The 9,100-nt window shown below is 48.1% G+C and overlaps 1 protein-coding gene across 4 annotated transcripts in view; it reads left to right on the top strand.

The window, feature by feature from the left end:
* The first annotated feature begins 2,406 nt into the window (after positions 1-2,406).
* Positions 2,407-9,100, top strand: part of COL14A1 (collagen, type XIV, alpha 1) — a 270,892-nt gene continuing 264,198 nt past the window's right edge. For all 4 annotated transcript variants that reach the window (XR_825786.1, XR_825785.1, XM_010846187.1 and 1 more), the window contains exon 1: positions 2,407-2,520. The gene's annotated coding sequence lies outside the window, so the exon portion shown is untranslated. The remainder of the gene's footprint in view (positions 2,521-9,100) is intronic.

Genomic DNA, 9,100 nt, shown 5'->3' with positions numbered 1-9,100 from the left:
CAGAAGAACTGTACAAAAAAGATCTTCACGACCCAGATAATCACGATGGTGTGATCACTGACCTAGAGCCAGACATCCTGGAATGTGAAGTCAAGTGGGCCTTAGAAAGCATCACTACGAACAAAGCTAGTGGAGGTGATGGAATTCCAGTTGAGCTATTCCAAATCCTGAAAGATGATGCTGTGAAAGTGCTGCACTCAATATGCCAGCAAATTTGGAAAACTCAGCAGTGGCCACAGGACTGGAAAAGGTCAGTTTTCATTCCAATCCCAAAGAAAGGCAATGCCAAAGAATGCTCAAACTACCGCACAATTGCACTCATCTCACACGCTAGTAAAGTCATGCTCAAAATTCTCCAAGCCAGGCTTCAGCAGTATGTGAACCGTGAACTTCCTGATGTTCAAGCTGGTTTTAGAAAAGGCAGAGGAACCAGAGATCAAATTGTCAACATTCGCTGGATCATGGAAAAAGCAAGAGGGTTCCAGAAAGGCATCTATTTCTGCTTTATTGACTATGCCAAAGCCTTTGACTGTGTGGATCACAATAAACTGTGGACAATTCTGAAAGAGATGGGAATACCAGACCACCTGATCTGCCTCTTGAGAAATCTGTATGCAGGTCAGGAAGCAACAGTTAGAACTGGACATGGAACAACAGACTGGTTCCAAATAGGAAAAGGAGTTCGTCAAGGCTGTATACTGTCACCCTGTTTATTTAACTTCTATGCAGAGTACATCATGAGAAACGCTGGACTGGAAGAAACACAAGCTAGAATCAAGATTGCAGGGAGAAATATCAATAACCTCAGATATGCAGATGACACCACCCTTATGGCAGAAAGTGAAGAGGAACTCAAAAGCCTCTTGATGAAAGAGGAGAGTGAAAAAGTTGGCTTAAAGCTCAACATTCAGAAAACTAAGATCATGGCATCTGGTCCCATCACTTCATGGCAAATAGATGGGGAAACAGTGGAAACAGTGTCAGACTTTATTTTTCGGGGCTCCAAAATCACTGCAGATGGTGACTGCAGCCATGAAATTAAAAGACGCTTACTCCTTGGAAGGAAAGTTATGACCAACCTAGATAGCATATGCAAAAGCAGAGGCATTTCTTTGCCAACAAAGGTCTGTCTAGTCAAGGCTATGGTTTTTCCAGTGGTCATGGACAGATGTGAGAGTTGGACTGTGAAGAAAGCTGAGCACTGAAGAATTGATGCTTTTGAAGTGTGGTGTTGGAGAAGACTCTTGAGAGTCCCTTGGACTGCAAGGAGATCCAACCAGTCCATTGTGAAGGAGATCAGCCCTGGGTATTCTTTGGAAGGAATGATGCTAAAGCTGAAACTCCAATACTTTGGCCACCTCATGCGAAGAGTTGACTCATTGGAAAAGATTCTGATGCTGGGAGGGATTGGGGGCAAAAGGAGAAGGGGACGACAAAGGATGAGATGGCTGGATGGCATCACTGACTCAATGGACTTAAGTCTGGGTGAACTCCGGGAGTTGGTGATGGACAGGGAGGCCTGGCGTGCTGCGACTCATGGGGTCTCAAAGAGTCGGACACGACTGAGCGACTGATCTGATCTGATCTGATATATATATAAACAAAATCCCACACGCTCTCCTCCCATCACTAAGAGTCAGCACGGCTTTTTAAACAACAGTTGATTATTTACAGACTTGCGGCTGCTCGGGTCTGCGCAGCTCCTTGCGGCTTCACCCCCTCGTAGCGGGGCGTGGCTGCCCTCGCCCAGGCGCTCGGGCTCTGGGCGCTCAGTGTGCGGTGGGCAGCCTCGGCGGCCCCGCAGCACTCGGGATCTTCGCTTGTCCTCCACAGCAGCCCTCACCCCCACTGGACCACCAGGGAGGCCCTGCTGTCTGTTCTAATAGCGTGGATGTGTCTGTTACAGGGCTTTACTGACAGGGTGCCATATAACCTGTTCTCTTTCTGTGTCAAGGTTCTCTCGCTCAACGTTTTGTGAGATTCATTAATTCATCGGTGCATGAGGTCATACTTGCTTCGTTCCTAGGGCTATGTAGTATTCCACTGTGAGAATATAATGCCATATATTTTTCTACGCTGTGGTTGATGAACATCTGGGTAGTGCCAGTTCGAGGCAGTTATGAACAGCACTGCAAATTCTTTGAGTGGGCATGAGTGCTCATGGGGCTTCCCAACTGGTGCTAGTGGTAAAGGAATTCACCTGTCAACATAGGAGACACAAGAGACGCAGGTTCGATCCATGGGTTGGGAAGATCCCCTGGAGAAGGAAACGGCACCCCACTCCAGTATTCTTGCCTGGAAAATTCCATGGGCAGAGAAGCTTGGCAGGCTAGTCCACGGGGTCATAGAGTGGACACGACTGAACGAGTAGGCAGCGCTCATCGCTGTGGGGAATTTAACTCTTAGTTAGCAGGTAACGCCGAGCGGCTCCCGAGCGCCTGCACTGAATTCTGTTGCCAGTCGCAGACCTTGAACATCAAGACCGACTCTTGGTGTCTTCCACCCTGAGCCACGGTGACGGTGAGTATACTGTGGTTTTAATTTGTGTTTTTCTCGAGGCCAGTGAAAGGGAAAGTCACTCAGTCATGTCCAAGTCTCTGCAACCCCATGGACTATACAGCCCACAGAATTCTCCAGGCCAGAATACTGGAGTGGGTAGCCTTTCCCTTCTCCAGGGGATCTTCCCAACCCAGGGATCAAACCCGGGTCTCCCACATTGCAGACAGATTCTTCACCAGCTGAGCGACCAGAGAAGTCCGGAGGCCAGTGAAGCTGAGCCCATTTTCCTGTTTCTTGGCCATTTGGATAGTCTCCTTTGAGAACGTTCAAGCCTTTGCCCATTTTCTGTTGGGTTATCAAGACAATTTTTTCTCTACTGTTGGCTGATGGGAAACCCTACAGAGACCATCTTCAGAATAGGGGGAAAGAAGAGTGGTGTTTTGTCCAAGGACAAAGCACGCAGGGAGGAATGTAGGCGGTGACAATCAGGAGCTTCAGAGCTTCTGGGCAAGGGGAGTAGAAACGAGAGTCACCCTCGGCAGCAAAGCCATAGACTCACATGGGGAGCCACGGACACAGATGGGCTCCAGCTGCGGGGTGCAGGAAGGCCAGAGTGGGGCTTTGAGGGGTGCCAGCGAGCATCGCAGGAACCCGCTCCACTGCTAAGACCCCACACACACGAGAAATGTTCTCCATGATTGCCAGAATGGTGAGAAAAGCCCGCGGTTCTTGTGTGGCACCCAAGAGGAAGCTGGAGTGAGAAAGAATGGCCGTTGGTACTCCTGCGTACCCAGGCAGTCACGAGGGCGTGAGGCGGAGCGTGTGGTCCTGGAGCACAGGAGAGGGTGCGCCCTTCTCTCAGGGTCACTCAGCCCCTGCGTGTGGGAAATAACAAGGGCAGAGGGGCCAGGAACCCAGAACAACGCCACCCAGCCGCTGTGGCCTCGGGGAGCAGCCGCGGCCTCAGACCGCGGGAGGGACCAGCGTCGGTCCTCTTTCTGCCCGTCTGCACGGCCTCGGACCAGTCCTCACCTTCCCCGGGGAGTTCTGAAGCTACTCTGCATCTTGCTTTTCTTTCCTTTTTTAAAAAATAAAACAGTTACTTGTTCGGCTGTGCCTTAGTTGCGGCATGGGCGATCTTTTTGGTTGTGGCATGTGGGAGCTTCGGTCGCAGCGTAGAGGACCCAGTTCCCTGAGCCCGGGATGGCACCCGGCCTAGCACTGACAGTGAGGAGTCTTAGCCCCTGGGCCCCCAGGGGAGTCCCTGGGTCTTGCTTTTCCATCAGCTCGATGTGATGCGTTCCCTCATGATGATTTGTTGATGCCTGCGGCTGAGCCTAAACACTGGGGCCCCGCTTAGTCTTCTCCATGCCCCTACCCGAGGACTGACGCTCTGGTGAAGACCGTGTTGTTTAGTCCTAAGTCGTGTCTGACTCTCTGCGACCCCATGGACTGCAGCCCGCCAGGCTCCTCTGTCCATGGGATTCTCCAGGCAAGGATACTAGAGTGGGTTGCCATTTCCTCCTCCAGGAGATCTTCCCCACCCGGGGATCAAACCCACGTCTCCTGCAGTGGCAGGAGGATTCTTTACCACTGAGCTACCTGCAAAGCCCAGTTTCAGCCTTGATGGTTTGCTAAGAATAGATTCTCTTCAGGGAATCTTTTTATTTTAGAGTTGGGGCAAAGATGGGAAAAAAAGAGACACTTTCCATAAGCCTCGTCCGCCCTATTGATCCTGCAGGAACCTTGTGCCTGTTAGTTATTGGATAAGGACACAGGGAAAAAAGTTCCTTTCATTTGTTGATTCAGTGACACTTTTCTTGTGTGTCTATTATGTTCCAGGCGATGTGTACCCTGGAGACACGCAGGACATCAGACAGACACAGTGACCTTGTGGAGCATTTATCCCGGTAGGTCACACAGACGTTAAGTAGGTAACATCAATAAGATACAAGACTAGGGAAGCTCAGAGTCTGTTCTCTCAAAGTGGTTAACCTTCTTTCATGTTTGTGTTTTTTAATAGGAAGAATTCATTGAAAAACCCTAAATACAGTTACTAGGACGTTGGTTCTCAATGGGGGTTGATTTTGCCCCTGGGGGACATTTGGAAATGTCTAGAAACATATTTGGAGCATCTTAGGGGTAGCAGCCCTGGATGCTGCTAAGCATCCTACCGTGAGGAATTCCTTAGCAGTCCAGAATTAGGACTCTGTACTTACCCTGCTGAGGGCTTGGTTCAATCCCTGTCAGCGAACTAAGATCCCACAAGCTGGGCAACACAGTAAAATGAAGTAAAATACACCCTACGGTGCACAGAACAGCTTCCATAATACAGAACCATCCGTCCTCAAATGCCAGTAATGCCAAGGGTTAGAACCCTGATTATTCAGCTGCTGCTGAAGCTGAAGCTCCATTACTTTGTCCACCTGATGCAAAGAACTGACTCCTTAGAAAAGACCTGATGCTGGGAAGGATTGAGGGCAGGAGAAGAAGTGGACGACAGAAGATGAGATGGCTGGATGGCGTCACCGACCCAGTGGACACGAGTCTGAGCAAGCTCCATGAAATGGTGAAAAACAGGCAAGCCTGGTGTGCTGCAGTCCTTGGGGTCACGAAGAGTCGGATGTGCCTGGGGGACTGAACAACAGAAGGACCCTGATACTGCCACCATATGACAAGACTTCAGTGTCTTTCCTGAACATTCTCCCGTGTGCAGGACAGCCCTCTCCCCCAGAGGAAAGAGTCAGCCGACTCCAAAGTTTAAAGGTGCTGCAGTTGCTCTGCACTCAACCCTGGCCCTGTCCAAGCCCAGGAGTGGCTTTTCTTGTTGCTGTTATTCCAAACCAAATTCTTTGCAATTATAGTCACTCCAAATAACTTAGCGGCACTTACTATGAGACTGGCGTCATGCTAAGATCTTTCCATTTATTATCTCATTTACTCATCAGGAAAATAGGATATGCATAATATCTTCATTACAACTAAGGAAACAGAGGTTCAAAGAGATTAAAGAATGTCTCCCAAGTCGCACAGCTCATAAGTGGCAGAGCCGGCATCTGAAACCAGGTTTGACAAAGCCTGGGCCTTTAACCAACTTCCTTGACTAGTTCTTGTGCTGATTTCATTGCTTCACGTTCTTATGAGGTTTTGTAGTTTTCAAAGCACTTTCACAAGGTCAACCCCGAAGGAGGGTTGTGTGGTATAGCGCTGGCTTAAAGTCTAACCTGTGTTTAAGTCCTTGCTCCCCTTGTGAAGTCAGATAAATGACCTCTTTTTTCTATTCTTTTTCAAAATCTTTTCCCATTTAGGTTATTACAGAATACTAAGCAGAGTTCCCTATCCTCTGCAGTAGGTCCTTGTCGGTTATCTACTTAAAAATAATTTCATTTATTCATTTGTTTTTGGCTGTGCTGGGTCTCTGCTGCAGCATGGCCTTTCTCTAATCCCCGCGGGCGGGGACCCCTTTCTAGGGTGTGAGAGGGCATCTCATTGCAGCGTCTCGTCTGGTTGGGAAGCCTGGGCTCCAGCACGTGTGGGCTCAGAGCACAGGCTCAGGAGCAGTGGTGCTCGGGCTTAGTTGCTTCTTGGCATGTGGGACCTTCCCCAACCAGGGATCGAACCTGTGTCTCCTGCATTGGCAGGCAGATTCTTTACCACTGAGCCATCAGGAAAGCCCTGGCTATCTAGTTTAAATATGGCAGTATACACACGTCAGCCCCAAACTCTCAGTCTGTCCCTCCATATGATCCCCACCAACCCTTCCCCTTTGGTAACCACAGTTTGTTTTCTAAGTCTGTGAGTCTGTTTCTTTTTGTAAATAGGCCACCGTCTGAATGGCAGAGGGAAAGAGACCATGGTGACTCCCACACTGGCACTTAAAACTTCCACTTAGCCTGGCATGCATCACTTCTGCTCACAGTTCTTTGGCCAAATCCCTTGGTCACACCTACCCCCAGCATTTCCACTATGCGCTTGGGGAAGGACCTAAGAATATCTGGTGTGCAGTGTGAATGACTCCTGCAAATATGTTCTGTGTTGGTTACTTTTAAGTGTTGGCGTGCCTGGGTCTCGACGGTGCCCAGATGTTTGGTCAAGCATTATTCTGGCTGCTTCTACAAAGGGGTTTTGGGATGCTATTTACATTTAAATCAGTGAATCTGAGTAAAGCAGATTGCCCTCCATCGTATGGGTGGGCCTCATCCAATCAGTCAAAGGTCTGAATAGAATAAAAGATTGACCATTCCCTGAGCAAAAAGGAACTCTGTCATCAGACAGTTTTGGGACTTAAAATACAACATCGACTCTTCTTGGGTCGCCAGCCTGTGCACTCACCCCTCTGATTTTGGCCTCGCTAGCCTCCTTAATCAGGGGAGCTAATTCCTTTCTGTAATTATCTTATACACGTGTCCTGTTGGTTCCGTCGCTCCGGAGAACCCTGAATAATTAATGGATCCACACTATGTGGGATGCATGCCGATATTTATTTGTTTGTTTTTTTAATTTTCTTGCATTTTATCCTGGGCTATTCTATTTTTTAAATGCTAGTCACAATCTAATAAGTAGATTTCAAACTCTCCTATGGATTGCAATTATCAACTTCAAAAAGACTGACTTACATCCAACTGGAAGTGAAACAGTTAAGAGTAAATTCTGATCTTAGCCAATCAGAGATTATTTTACTAGTGTTACACAAGAAATGTCATCGTGTCCACGTGTCTGCTTAAAGGGAAAACAGAACAGAACCTTGCTTTATTCTAACACAACTAGCCAGGCTCTCTTCTCCCGACAGGAAGCAATTCTGCCTACACTCACTGATACGGCAGGAGCAGGATGTTGACCGGGCAGAGCGTGTGCAGACCCCCGGTGACTGAGCTGAGCAGGTGTCCAGAGCCAGGCTGCAGTGTTCAGCAAACAAAGAGAGCCTACCTCTTGAATGCTGGGTGTTATAGGTTCCATGCTTAGGAACCTTCCAGTACCTCAGACATTATGAAACAACAGCTGAATTCGTAGGGACTCAGCCCATGCTCTAGAGTGAGAATTATTTACACTTTACAATTAACATTCTATAATTATATGGCTTGAACTCCAGTTACTGTGTAATGGTATTCTGCCAAAGAATACCAATTACTCCTCACCAAGGAACTGCTGAAAATCATTAGTTTGTGTAAGTAAGTCTGTCCCAACAAATTCTATTGTTTCATAAAGCCCCAAGTTAAAGAAACCCTCTTGTTGTTTAGTGGCTAAGTCGTGTCCGATTCTTTTTCTTTTTTTTTTCGTGTCCAATTTTTTTGCGACCCCATGGACTGTAGCCCACCAGGCTCCTCTGTCCATGTGATTTCCCCGGCAAGAACACTGGAGTGGGTTGCCATTTCCTTCTCCAGGGGATCTTCCCCACCCAGGGATGGAACCCACATCTCCTGTGTTGGCAGGCGGATTCTTTGCTGCTGAGCCACCTGGGAAGCCCTGAAGAAACCCTCTAGGAATGATCATAAATAGATACATAAAATGGACAGGACTTACTGGTTTAAAATAGAGGCCTTCAGATACAGCATAGGTGGAAGCCCGTTTTCACGGGGCCACTGCATAAAGACCACGCTGGTTGCACAGAGGACAGGTGCAGAGGGCCCACTCACACAGACTTTGAGGAATGTTGCCACTCAGAGTCGAGAACATGGTGGCCTTGGGCAGAGAAGCAGTCTGCCTTACTGAATGTGCCTCACAGGGCTTTTTCCCTCTGGCTCTACCAGGTAACCAAAGCTCTTAGGAGTCAGTGATAGATTAGAAAAACATTCCTCGACTCTATTTCCATACGAAGGAAAAGAGGCTTGGTGAAGCCATGATGGGGACATCACCAACGTGTTGATCAGAGACCAAATCATGGGACCTCCCCGCAGTTCAATGGGTGAGACTTCAGCTCCCAGTGCTTGGGGTGTGCGGGAACCACACGCATCCTTGGTCAGGGGGTTAAGATCCTACATGCCCCGTAGCCAGAAAAACAAAACATAAAACAGAAGCAATATTGTAACAAATTCAGTAAAAGACGTCAAAAATGGTCCACATCAAAACAAACAAAACATACACACACACAAAAGCCATTACGGTATCTAGACCAGTGCTCTTGTCTGCTCCTCCCTTTCTCTTTAAGACAGTTCACCCCTTCTGGTTGAAGAGCCAAAACAAAACTCAAACAACCCAACAAAACAAAACACAATCTTTGAAACAATGCATTAAGTGGAATACTTATACTGGAAAAATACGGTTGAATACACGTGTGTAAAGACAGAAAAAAAAGTCTAAATTTTCTGTGAATGTAACAGTTCGGTTTGACCTGATTTATAGGAATTAAAAATGGTGTCATTTAGAGCTCCAGCCCTGTATGAAAAAAACATGAAGACAGGAAGTTCAGTTCAGTTCAGTTGCTCAATCGTGTCCGACTCCTTGCGACCCCATGGACTGCAGCACGCCAGGCCTCCCTGTCCATCGCCAACTCCCGGAGTTCACCCAAACTCATGTCCATTGAGTCGGTGAGATGCCATCCAGCCATCTCATCCTCTGTCGTCCCCTTCTCCTCCTGCCGCCAATCCCTCCCAGCATCAGGGTC

Source organism: Bison bison, unplaced genomic scaffold, assembly GCF_000754665.1.
Source record: "Bison bison bison isolate TAMUID 2011002044 unplaced genomic scaffold, Bison_UMD1.0 scf7180017864233, whole genome shotgun sequence".
In the NCBI taxonomy this organism is placed as follows: Eukaryota; Metazoa; Chordata; class Mammalia; order Artiodactyla; family Bovidae; genus Bison; species Bison bison.
The sequence above is the reverse complement of the archived record's forward strand: the minus strand, read 5'-3'. Positions and strand labels throughout refer to the sequence as shown.